This window comes from Sminthopsis crassicaudata, chromosome 6 (assembly GCF_048593235.1).
Source record: "Sminthopsis crassicaudata isolate SCR6 chromosome 6, ASM4859323v1, whole genome shotgun sequence".
NCBI lineage: Eukaryota > Metazoa > Chordata > Mammalia > Dasyuromorphia > Dasyuridae > Sminthopsis > Sminthopsis crassicaudata.
In genome coordinates this window covers 101645039-101659156 of record NC_133622.1, presented here as the reverse complement: position 1 = coordinate 101659156, position 14118 = coordinate 101645039, and the positions used below count along the sequence as shown (strand labels likewise).

At 34.1% G+C, this 14118-nt stretch overlaps 1 protein-coding gene across 13 annotated transcripts in view; it reads right to left on the bottom strand.

The window, feature by feature from the left end:
* TENM3 (teneurin transmembrane protein 3) overlaps nt 1–14118 on the bottom strand; it is a 3351339-nt gene that overhangs the window by 1578816 nt on the left and 1758405 nt on the right. For all 13 annotated transcript variants that reach the window (XM_074276236.1, XM_074276245.1, XM_074276241.1 and 10 more), the window contains exon 6: nt 291–450. The gene's annotated coding sequence lies outside the window, so the exon portion shown is untranslated. The remainder of the gene's footprint in view (nt 1–290; nt 451–14118) is intronic.

The following is a 14118-nucleotide window of genomic DNA, read 5'->3' as shown; positions in this document are numbered from 1 at the left end:
TAGTTTTTACACCTATTCTATATATCATTCTCACAAATTATTTTTGGTTCACAATGGACTCTGAAGGCATTTACCAGCAGGTCCAAATTCTATGAATACTGAACATTTCCAAACTAATTTTTAAAATGTCATTATAAAATAACTTTTTACATTCTAAGAAAGAATCATACATTTCTTCATATAGATATAGATAGTTCCCATTGATTTGTATTATATAACCATCCATACTACCTTCACTCTAGCAAGGTTATATAATCAGAAATCAGAACATAGGTTGTAATATCACTCACCAGAATTACAATATGGCAGTTTGGGGAGCTCTCTGAGGACTTAAGAAAAGCTGGAAATGCTGTACCTAAGCAGGAAGATGTAGCAAATCTTAATAGTCGATTTTGACAGATGACAGCCCACAACTGTATTCACCTTTATTCTTCAAAAATGGGTTCTGACCTGTGAAGAGAATGATGTATATTATATAGTAATTAATCCACTGAGTTTCCACAGAGGTAAACTACACATTTACTCATTCAGCAAACAATGATTTATATTATAGGCATAATTTGAAAAGCGGGGTAGCATAGTAGAAAAAGCACCAGATTTGGAGCCAATGCAAATGCTTTCTAGACAAATTATCTTATTTCTCTAACCCTCAATTTCGTCTTTAATCATATTTTAAGTGCTTTGATGTAACCCTGTGGAGCTACAGACTAATAAAAAGCTAAGGAGGAATGAGGCCATATATTCCAATGTGACCAGGGAAATCCTACATACATCAAACATTTTTCACATTTCTACTCCGTTATCAATGAAAGTATGAAAATAACCATGTGCACATGGTCCAATGATACTTTCACACTTTCATTGATAACGGAGTAGAAATATAAGTGAGCAGTGTCAGTACATCTTGGAGAAGCTGGCAGTGCCAATAAGGAATGTGTGGTGCCAAAAGGAATGAAATCTCAAGACAAGCAGAAGACAGTGTCAAACATTGCCTGGAACTAGCATGAAATTTGGAGTACCACTCATAAAATCAGCTTTTTCAACCATTTTTAAATCTACTTCATTGAAGTCCTCCAAACGTCAACTAAATAATATTTCAAGACAGGATTTCAGCAATAAAGACTTGGTTCATAACTAGTTTATTAACATAAAAGCAAATAAGCTACACTGCTCTGGACTTCCAAGGAAAATTAATGAAGGCAGAATATGTAAGCAGATGTCATATGACAAAATATGACACTCTATACTTAGAGAGCATGCTCTCATATCCAGATATAAAAGGAAGCTGGAATAACTGTCAAGATCTAAGGAGAATGGAACACTGGGTAGCATGGAAAAGGATAAGGGTAAGGGAGATACATCATACTTATCAGTGGTGTAATGTATAGGAACAAATGAAAGAAAGGAGCTGAGTGCCCCAGTGTTCTCTGCTGAAGTCACCAGCTTACATATCTAACGCTACAAAAAGATCATAGAGAATATTCAACCTGAGTCCCTGATTTTTCAGAAGGGAAACCAAAGTGCAAAGAGGGTTTAGGAAACATGAAGAAGAATATTTCTGACTAATTTCATGCCCTACCCAGAACACCATGCTTAGTGGTTATCTCTTCCAACCCCTCTTTTTATAAGTATCACAATCCAAGGCCAGATTAAGTGACTTACATTAAGTCACACAGGTGATAAATTAATTTGAAATCTGGTCATGTAACTTCCTGTTCAGTGCAGTTTCTCCTGCCTTGTTCTTCCTCCGTTATTTAAGTTATCACCATAATGGAATAGGAATTGAATCTTACAGGTCTATATGTGTGGTAAGAAAATGTGATGAGAACAAATGGAGCGAGTGAAGAGTAGATACTAATTAAGAATGAGATGAATGCATGATTCCTCACGGATTGCTCCTGGGTTTTGATTCTCTTGTGTTATTGTGGTATATGGGTATGTTCATGACTAACTGTGCTGAAGCTGGTTCATGGCTTATAATGCTTCAGAACCCACATCCATCTCGCTTGTAGGAGATAAGAGAAGCAAACAATGGCTACAACTGTGACCAGACCTAGCTTTAAGTGCCCAACTCTACCCACAATCTCTTCCTATTCTTCCACACTTGGTCACTCTAACTCCTGATTTCTCATGGGGTTGGTAGGTGGTGGCCAGTGGGCATGGACTAGAAGAAAAACTAAAACTATATTTTGAGATCAATAGTAACAGAGAAAAATCACTATGGAAATGGGAAATTAAGGAGAGGCTTATTTTATTTCAAAGGTGGCAGGGGAAAGCCTGTGAGTTAAAAAGAAAGGATAGCAAACTAGTACCAGGCAAAGGATAATGCAATGTTGCCAACTACACTTAAATGGATGTTTACTACTGCCACTGATGTGACTCTGGAACAGCAATACCTAATATGATCTTATCAAGCACAGAGTCTCTAGATGCAAATGTGCATGTCATCTTTTAAAGTATTTGGAATACAAGGGTTCAAAATGTTAATTATGACCAAAAACCTTTAGGCAAAAAGAAGCAATATTCCAAGATCAAATTGCACATCTAATAAGTATCAGTTGATCTTTTTGCTCCTTGGAAAAAGTTATAAACTCCTCTGGCATTTGAAACCCTTCAATATATGGGTCCAGCCTACCTTTTCAGATATGTTGTACATGGTTCTCTTTTATACATTCTTTTCTTAGACAAATTGGTCTATTTCCTAACCCCCCCAACCTATTCTATCCTTTGTATCCATGCTGTAAGACATACTATCAGTCATGGCTAAAATGAAATTTCTATTCATTGTTACCTCCCCCAATTCTTAGCTTCCTTTAGAATGCTATTTCCTATGGGATGTATTTCCTACATTCCTCTTTTCTCATCCTCTACTGAACAGACTTTTCCTCCTAAAATTTGTTTTGTATAAATTTTGTGTTTACTTTTCTTTGTAGATATTTTCATGACAATAAAAGTTCCTTCCCTCCTCTTCCCTTCTTCCTTCTCTCCCTTTTTCCTTTTCCACCTCTTTCCCACTTGCCTCCCTTTCTTCCTTTCTTCCTTCCTCTTTTCCATATATATTTATGTACATTTAAACACCTAGTTACTTTCAAATATTACCTATGACATAGTCATTTATCAAATAAATTTTTCATCCTTCTTTCCTTTCTTCTTTTTTTGTCAGGAAAAAGAATGAGAGTGGCTTTGATTTTTGAGTAACCATAACTTGGGATTAAGTCTTATTTTTAATACACACTAGCTATATGATTCTTATGAGTTTTCCAACTTATAAGTCTTCCAAGATTCTCTCTAAAATCACAAAATGCAGAACAACTTCATTATGCATTGATGGAAGGAGGCTTCTCACTCAGAACTCTAAACCAATGAAATAATGATTCTAGTGAGCTCTGGTAATTGTATTGTTTACAGGCACTAAACTGGGGGTAGGAATTATCAAGATTTTTAAAAAAGACTAATTCATTTCTGTTTTTCTGTCCTCTATATCTGACATATGATAGATATAAAATAAATGCTTATTGAAAGAATGGATTTAAAAAAGGGGAACAGAAACAACAGTAGCTTCAGTTTTTCAAACAGTCACTTGACATTGGAAATTTTTGATAAGACATTTACAAATTTTATTGCTAGAAGGAAGCTAGGAATTTGTCTCATTTGAACTTTTTATTTTTACAGATGAGGAGAACACAACTCCAAAAAGGTTCACTGACTTTTCCCCAAAAGATAAAGATGATTTGTGGCAGAACTGAGTAAGAGAACCTAAATTCTTCACATTCCCAATCCACCATTCTTTTCCTATTAACCATACAATATAATAATATAATGTGCTGTCCTTCATGATGTTCCTGACCACTGTTACTAGAAAATGCCCCTTAAATTATTCTTCTGTTTCTAAGGAGAGAGTTACCCTCTCTTCACACACTTATGTTGGCTATTTGCTTGAGATATGTGATGGCAACACCAAGAACTAAATTAATGGTGGCAATGGCCAAAAACAAAAAGGCATTACATATTCTTTTGTGGGGAGAGTGGGGAATCATTCTCCACTGATGTTCTAATTGTGGACAAAATGAGCTTAATTAGCAGGAACAGAAAGATGAAGCTCAACAAAAGTATTCTGTTGATATAACTTCAGTGACCAATAATGTGGTTAAGGTCAAGTGTTAGTTGCCCTTGCAGGTTCCAGGATGCTTAAGAGGGTTTGGGCATCTTTCTAACTTTTACACTCTGATTTTTAGGCTCGATGAACAACATTTTCTAAAAATATAGATGGGAAGTGGGCAAAGTCAAGGAGCTTCTAAACTCAGACTTTTGTAGTACTATAATAATCAATTCTAGTGTGTTCAAATATGTAATTCAACAAGAAGAATTTAGAAGTTTATCTGACTAAAACTTGTATTACTATTTTTTCCTCCATTAGATTACGTAAATGGGGGAAGGAAGGGAGAAACATTTATATAATGCTTATTCTGAATTAAGTGCTGTGTGAAGAGCTTTGTGAGTATTATTTTATTTGATCCAACAATCCAGTGAGGAATGGTTATTTTTACCATTTTATAGTAGAAGAAACTGAGACAGACCTCACTTATGTGATTTGTCCAGTCACACAGTAACCATCTAAATCTGGATTTTAATTCATATCTTTTTTTTTTACTTTAGACCCAAGGCTCAATCCACTGTATTACTAGCTGTTTTTATAACTTTATAAAAAAAAATAATAAAAATTTTCACTCACTTTCAACATAGTTATTGCAAAGTAGTACAGTATAATAGAGAGGCAAAGACCTGAGTCCTATCTATACCACCTATTCCCTGTGTGACAAGTGGAAAACCCAATGAACATTTCTGGGTCCCAACCTCTTCATTTATAAAATGAAAAGAATGGTTTAGATGATTTCAAAGCACAACCCAATTCTAAAGAGTTATGATTCCATGATCTGAATCCTCTAGACCAAGAGCAACAGACCTCCCATAAAACATCTCATTTGGAATGGGATTTAGGAACTTAATATGAGCCATTTGGTAGGGACAAGAGTAAAGTCCTCAAGAGCCTTATAACTCAGCATGCTTTCAACTGAGTTCTGACCAGTTTGTAGGGCCTTCCAGATGGCCATGCATATTTTATCAAATCTAACATTTTGAAGAATATTGGACATTTTAAAGATGTAATCAAACCCAGAGAGTATTGTATTGTTTCCTAAGGGGGCTTCTGAGGTAAAGAGGAGGTATCAAATTGTCTGTAACAAACAATTCAGGTGATAATTAGATGCGATTGAAAATGGTGGTTTTTGTGCCTGCTAATGTAAGAGAGAAATTCATCCTTGTCCCACCCAACTATTATAAATATTTATGTTGCCTATTATTGGACAGGGTTGACTTCTCTTAAAAAAATATAGGAATAAGATCTAAATATTTTAGGTGATAAAGGTTTAAAAGAATTGAGGAGAATTGATATTTGCTGAAGATTTGTCTGATGGTAAAATTGTTTACATGATGAAAAAAGATAAGGTCCATTGACATGCCTCTCAAATATTTTAAATATATTAAATCCAAGTATACTGAAAATCCAAGGAATGGGTTGTTCAACTGGCATTTGATGCTTATGCAGACAAACTGGGCAGTGAAAGTTATACAATATTGATTCAGTTTTCAGGATAAGTGACTACATAGTGAACATAGAGATATTCACGATACACACAGACACACATAGATGCAGACAGCCTCTAGTTATGATTTTTTTTCTATGTTCCTGTGAGTTTCTTTTGCCTCCCCATAGCACAAATGACCAACAATGATAAGAAATTATGACCACAATATAAATAGACAATCTTGCCTTTCATTCACTCCAGATCTTGTTTTCATTTTATTTCATTCACTCCAGCATTAAATGGAGATTATAATGAAATAAATTATTCCATTGTCAACCTTCATGAAGTGGCTGTATTTAGCTTTTAGGGTAATGTTAACTTCACTGTTGTATTAGTAATCTCATCAACTTTTTGGTTAGGGATGGATAAATAACTAGCTTTTAGTATGTAAATTACTAAGAAAAACGTTTTGCAGAAAATGGGTCAGGTTAGAGATGTAAATGAGGCCTAAAATGTCTCATTAGGTTTTGAATTGCCTTTTTTTCTTTTTCTTTTTGTTTTCCAAGCATTATAAATCTTGTAAGCTTTTGGGGTAATTTTCTTGCTTGAATAAACTAGTAAGGTCTTTTCCAATAATAAATGAACTTAAATATTTCTCAAAACTAATTCTGCCTGAAAAAATCCAACAAACTGAAATATAGAAGTTCTTTGTCTTTCTTTCCAAAGTTACTCAAATTGTTCTCTAAAATTTTAGATCATTAGCTGAATAAATTATGTATGCACATTTAATAAAACATAGTGTTGGGGAATGTTGGTAAATTTTTCTGCTGGCTTTTATTCAAAATCAAACATGAACCTGAAATATTTCTTAATATCTTGGGGCAAACTAATAGCCACTTAAAATATGTATGACTGTAGAAATTATGCATATATTTTTCTAGGAATCCCTTTTGAAAAATGACTAAACCACAAATGTTGTTTAGTGTCAATGTCAAAGCTAAAAGCAATCTGGATGACTTTTTTAAGTCATAGTTTTAATTTAATGAATAAAGTTATTATACACGTGCACATACTGAAATTTTCGTGTGTATATTATATCATAGACAAATATATTTCCATATACCTAGATAGACCTATCTCTTTAGATCTATTCAAATAATGGCAACTTTGGAATTATCTAAACATTACATTTTTAACTTTTTTGTATCATGAAACCTCTGTTAATCTGGTGAAGTATAAGAAGCCCTTCTCAGAATAACAAATTTTAATGCAAAAAATTGATAGAATTGCATAGGAATTATGAAGGCTTTACACAGAATTGTGTTGTTATTGTCCAGTTGTTATTGATTCATGTCTCTGTGACCCCCTCTGGGGTTCTTTTGACAAAGATATTGGCATGGTTTGCCATTTCCTTCTCTAGTTTGTTTTACAGATGAGGAAACGGAGGCAAACAAGGTTAAGTGACTTGCCCAGGTTCACATAACTAGTAAGTGACTGAGACCAGATTTTAACCGAGGAATATGAGCTTTACTTTCTCTACCCCAGAACTTTATCCACAGCTAATTTCCCCATGTAGAATTATAAAGGAAACCAATTATATGGAAATACTTATCAAAATATTAACCAATGAACATTTTAAATGCCTATTGTGTGTCAGGCACTAGTGATAATTGCTGAGGATGCAAAAGAATTTTATAAAAAACAACCTCTTCTCCCAAGGAGTTTACAATCTACAATATGCAAGTACATACATACATATTTTGTAGTTGATGGAATCTTTCTTAAGAATTTCTGGTCTAGTTCAATTATGTTTTTACATATGAGGAAAATGGGGGTGAAAGAAAGGAAGTCATTTGCTCACTGGCCAACCAGTTGGTAGAAGTCTCCAAATTTCTAATCCTGTGCACCTTCAACTACAACATGAAATCTTGGTTCTATTCATTACTGGCCCATCTCTTCCAAACCATTTGATCTAGTATATGGCACTGCTACTATTGAATCAGTTTTTTTAGTACAGGGATCACTATAGTCACAAAAGCTTTGCTTCTTCTGAGGCACTAATAAAACAGCATCATATCCCAGAGAAACTGCCACTAGGCAGCTTCACACATCTTACTTTTTTGCCACATTGGTTTCTATCTGCAACCTACTAATTTAGAGCAGTCTAAATTAGCTTCTTGACAATATATGGAGTGTTTGTTGGTTATCTTATTCTATCACAGCATCGCCAGTGTTTGGGACAGTTTAAGATCTCAGATTCATGACAAGAGGCTGAATTTTTTGTCACTCTAAAAGCTGCAAAAGTAGAAAAGTAAATATGCAATTATAGCAGCTACTGATATTTAACCAGCTGAAAGCCCTACAAGGGCAATCAATCAACCAGTCACCATCATTTTGTAGGTTTCTGTTTTGTAGTTAGCTGGTACAAAACAAGAAAACTTCCAGTGATAAAGATTCTTCAGAACAGTCTGCATTCTCAATTGTCATTGGCAACAAAGATTATCATTTACAACCCATCAATTCAGAAAAAATAATGAATGAAGATCAGTTTGCCTGTAAGAGTCCCTTGTAATGAAAGTTTTTTACATGGTTCCCTAGACTTTTTCTTCAGTATGCTAGTAATAATGATAGCTTTTTAAAAGACACTTAAATGGATCTTTAAAAATATAGCCACTCTATTTTCAAAGCAGTTCATCTGTATATTCCATTTGCTCTTAGTGAATAATTTTCATAGGATCATTAATTTGATACAACCCTTAAGTGGAAAAAAAAGAGAAAGGATCAAAATATGCACAAGAACATTTAATATAACCTAGGCCAATTTAGGGTTGGTTGATGGTGCAGTGGATAAGGTGCCAGACCGAGAGTCAGGAAGACTCATCTTCTTGGGTTCAAATGTGGCCATAGACTCTTTTTTTTCTTTTTTCTTTTTTCTGAGGCTGGGGTTAAGTGACTTGCCCAGGGTCACACAACTAGGAAGTCTTAAGTGTCTGAGACCAGATTTGAACTCTGGTCCTCCTGAATTCAGGGCTGGTGTTCTATCTACTGCACCACCTAGCTGCCCCTGGCCATAGACTCTTAATTTGTAATTTAACTTTTTGCCTCGATTTCTTCATCTGTAAAAAATAAGTTGGAGAAGGGAATGACAAACCTCTCCCATATCTTTGCAAAGAAAACCCCAAATGGGATCACAAAGAATTAGACAAGACTGAAATGACTAAACAACAACAAAGGCTAAATTGCTTCACTAATATTTAAGCATAAAATAAAAGCCAGTCTTACTTTGCTGTTGTTCTAATCTGGCATCTCAGTAAGCCATTACAAAAAATAAAAACAAAAACATTTTATGTACAAATGACCTTACTCAGCAGCTAGATGGTACAGTGATAGGGCAATGACCGTGGGGTAAGGAACATCTAAATTCAAATATAAATTCAGCTATTTAATAGTTATTTGACACTGGATAAGTCACAATCTATATTTGCCTCAATTTTTTTCCATTTCTAAAATGAGAATAATAATGATACCTATTTTACAGGGTTACTGTGAGGATCAAATGTATTAATATATACAAAACATTTTACAAATCTTAAGGTATTAAAGAAATGTTAGATACTACTATCATCGTCATTGTTACCAATAGCATTATTATCTCTCTTTATTAAAATAAAAGCCATGGTGATGGGAACAGGTTTATCCCTTTCACCTATGCTGTGTACATTTTTTTCACATTGGTGTCATGAGGTAACTAGGACAGTATCCTGTACTCAGTGCACACTAGTTCAACTTGCTTGAGTACAATGAGAAGTTAAGTGACATCCTCAGGATTACATAATCAGTATGTGTCAAAGGTGACACTTGAATCCAACTCTAGGATTCCTAACTCTAGGGTCATCATCACTCAATCTATCATGCCACATTGCTTTCCATAGACCAGACCCTTAATAAAGGTTTGTTGTATTTGATAACTTGAGCTTTTTTAAGCCTCCTTCCCCAAAATACTCTCCATGACATAAAATGATCTTCTTGTGAATGCATAACTTTTATTAGGTTTCCTGAACTCCAAAAATGAGCTTAGTTTGCTTACAACAAATGCAATTCCTGGCTTATTTGTAGTGATTTAATGCCAAATTGTCAAAGAAGTAGTTTGCAAGACTTTCCAAGATTCAGCCTCCCTAATTCTCCTTCTCACCTACCTGTACTAATATTTAAAGTTACTACATTTAAAATAACAACCAAAAGCTTTGGATTATAATGCCAGAGAAGGCATTCAGACAAGACAGAGATAAGTTTTTAATCTCTTAATGTGGAAAGTTTAGGTTAGCAGGTGGAATGGAACTCATGTTCAAAAATCATTCGACCCTGAGCAACTGAGGCAGCGACTTTTATAGGGTTTTTTTCTGTAGAGGAACAAAGGCAGATAAGGGAAGGGGATGAACAAACCATAATTCCAGGAGAGGATCATAACTTAGTCCTGACAGGATGAGTTAAAATAAGAAGGTCCGGGCAGGAGACAGAGAAGTGAGAGACAATACTCAAAAGGAAGGGAATTATCCCAGCAAGGATTGAGATAAGGTACCTAGAGTTTTATGACTCAATGGTAATTCAAGGCTTCTTTTCTGACTCAATTCTTCCAGTCCTAATGACAAGGAAAAGGGGGAGGGTGCTATAATAATTTTATTCAGGGCATTATGGTATCTACATAAAAACAATTAAGATACTTTATTTTTATTTGCCTTAATTATCAAATCCATTTTGTTTTAGATTTAATGTACTATTCAGTATCAATATCAACATCATCTCTGTGGAACAGCACTGTATAAGATCAATGGGATAAAAAACGTATTTAAAAAAACCAATACTATACCTATACTGTATGTTTCTCTCTGTGTGTGTATTCAGAGATAAGTTAGCTGAAGGCCTACTCTATCTAATACCACCCACCAGCTTCTTCATGCTTCTCCACATCAGCCTCATGCCTCTGTTGTCTCTGTTCCACAGTAATCTTAACTTCCTATTTTGTTTCATGGAGGTAGTGTTGTGTTTTTTTAGAAACCACTCTATATAATAAATCCATGCTCCTCAGGTACTTTGCATTCATTTTATAGCAATTTACATGAGTATGTGATTTTTTTTTCCATTTGAATATTAAAAAAATCTTTAGGTGGAAAGTATTATTCAATTGAAATCTGTAATCAGTCAACAAACATTATATGTCTAAAGTGTCCCAGGGATTGTGCTAAGTTTGAGGATACAAAGAAAAGCAAAGAGCAGCCCCTTCAAAGTCTTGAAAGATTGAATTGTTAGCAAATAAGCATCAGTAAATTTCTCAAAGTTACTGTTAAAACTATTCCCAAGAGAGAAGGAAAGAAAGAAGATTAACCAGATTGTAAGAAAAGTAGAAATGCCAGCAAGCCATAAGAGAAATATCTGGATGAGCAGGAGAGTTTTAAACCTCTTCAAAATTACAGTTTGTTTCAGGGGCCTGTTTGAATTCTGTTTAAACAGGCATGTTCACATTATTTCTCAGTCCTCACTGCTTCTTTCACAGCTACAATAAATTTCAAGTGATTAACAAACTACCACAACTTCAGAGTGTCTGTTCCAATACGAATTGTCACCCCCTCTCCAAGAAGAAAAAAATCTGAGTTCTAACATCTTAGAGGAGGTCAAGGATACTCACTCGCAACAAGTTTTCCTTAAGGATAGTTTGATGTTGTCTAATGTACCTGCTCAGAACAGCAAGTCTGAAACAAGATATCAAATTGATCCACTGGTTCTTGGAAGAGGGCCTCCGCGAGGTGATGAAAACTGTCTCCCAGGAAAGGAGGTTTAGATATAGCATTCGTCAAGCGTTCCTTTCTAGCAAGAGACAAGTGGCTGGCTTGTCACTAGCAATAAGAGCAGCTAGCTTTCACTGACATACTGCCCAGTGAGAAGAGGCAAAAGGCTGAGGAGGCTATACTGATGGCCCCTCTCTAAGGACAACAGAGGAAGAGAAAGAAACATTTTAAATAAAGAATACAACTCTCTTTTGATGTAAAGTGGCAAAGATTTCAGAAGGGAATGGGAATCCAAAGAGAGGACCTGGGCTTATTTTTCTTTTATTTTGACATGTTTTCTCAAAACAGTTGATAGGATTCATAGTAAACTTTATTTCAGTTCTCCATACAGATTCAAATTACTAGAAGTAGACAGTTGACATCATGTATCAGAGGGATAAAATCAGAACTGGCCACTTTGACTGTCAATTTTAGTAAGTTCTCGAAAAGAACAATTAAATATTATCAGACAAGTCAATGAATAGGATGCCAGTGTAAAACATTTTCTTGTTACTGAATCACATACTGCTATTATTTAAATATACAAAGAACATATATATGTATATATATATATAATAAAATTTATATAACTATTATATATTTAAAACTAATAGTAAAACTAATTATATATTTAAAACTAATATTACTAAAAGTAATAGAAAAACTAAAATACATAATAGATTCACAGTTTCATGTGCAATTATATTTTTTATTATACTATGTTTTGGAAATGCTTGTTTTATTCCATAAATTGAAAACAGAATAGTTTTTTAAAAAATACACATGTGTATTTCATATATTTGTATTACTTATTTAACTATTTCAATTCCTATGTAACCATATCCATATACCCATATATGTACATGTTCATATAATATACATACTATATATATAATGTGTATATATATATATATGTATATATATTCTTTCCATATTCTAACACTTTCAGAATATAATTCATTGACATTACAATTTTTTTTAAAGCAAGTTCCCTATTTATAGACTTGTCTGAATATGTCTAATTGATCTTTTCTGGCATTTATTAGTAAACACACACATATATAATTTTTGTCTTTCCTAGGTTTTCTCTACAATGATATTTATGTCATATTAAAACACACACACACATACACTCATACACACGCTAGTTGAGCTTAACCACTTGGGATTCACAACTAAATGATAATTTGTATAAGATTAGTTATCTTAAACCATTCAACCTAGTGTTTTATCTGCATCATATGATTGTGGATTTACTAATCATGTCCAATCATATATACAAGCTACATGGTTGCAAAAATGCAATATGTGAAACCACATCTTATTAAAATTTCAAATAAAACAGAATACTCTTAAAGGATGAAGGTGTGTTTGAAGGGTATACCTTAGCAACATAAGCTATATTTTCAAAGACTCCACAATGAAGGTCTAGAGGAAAAAAGGGAAATGTCTTCTAAAAGGAACCCATTTGAGCCTTCTTCCTTTTGAAAGTTCATATATTGGGGGGGGGGGGGGGTGTGCGTGCATGTGTGTGTGTGTGTGTGTGTGTGCGTGTGTGTGTGTGTGTGTGTGTGTGTATAAAACATTAAATTTCTTTTTTTTTTTCCACAGGCAATAATGTATTATACAATTTGCAATTAAAAATAAATTAGGCATAAAATCTGCAACAGATTGTTTTTAAACTTTCATTAAACCTCTTGAGTTATGCTGCTAGATGCAACCTGCTAGCAGAAATGCTAGGGCTGAAATGAGTTTCTGGCATATGAGGGAAAACCATGCCTTCAATTTACAATAATTTAATTTACAGCTTAGCTGATTGGATGTAGCATTTTAACACCATTTTGGAGGTTTAAGAACAGCAAGTGCCATAATCCTCTGAGTATTTTGATCACTAGCACGCAAGCATGTAACATACTTTGTGTTCAAGGGAAACCTTTATCCAGAATGCAAAGCTTGTGCTGAATTACAATCACATTCAAAAAGAATGCAAGCCTGTGGGTATTAAGCTTTGCACTCGCCAAGCTCAACCAAAAGATTTATGCAATCTACTCTGGGACCTGAGACTTATTCATACAGTTGATCTGATAAGAGTATGTTGAGACCTTGAAGTTTATTTTTATCATAAGTTTTGCATTCAAGGTCTCAACCATTAGACCTTTTTAGTGCTAATCAAAAACGTTTCTTGCAAACTCAAACACTGACACTGTACAAACAGATAAAATCCCTGCCACCAAAAAATAAGGGGAAAAAAATTTACCCCTTAAATAAAAGGAAATTTTCAAGACCTAAAAACAACCTCTGGTGTCTTAGATGTTATTTCAGATTTCTTTGCTGTACTTGTCTGAGAATGATTTGTCAGATATCTTCACTCCTCAAATTCAAGTGATTTTAATGACAGATGCCATCTGTATCAGAAAGTAGGCAACTCTTTTTCAGAACTTTTTTTGGTTAACCAATGAGTCATGGGTTATTTATACATTCTATGTTGCTCAATTACAGTTTTTAATCTATGACTCGAAGATAAAGTGGAAATGGAAAAAAATATCATTTTGTGATGACTTCTATTTATTCTTGCAACAAAAATGTTTGTTTAAACTTTTTACCATGTTGTTGCTTTTTGGCCATTTTAGTCTTGTCCAAAACTTTGTGACCTCATCTGGAGTTTCATTGGCAAATATACTAGAGTGGTTGCTGTTTCCTTCTCTAGCTCA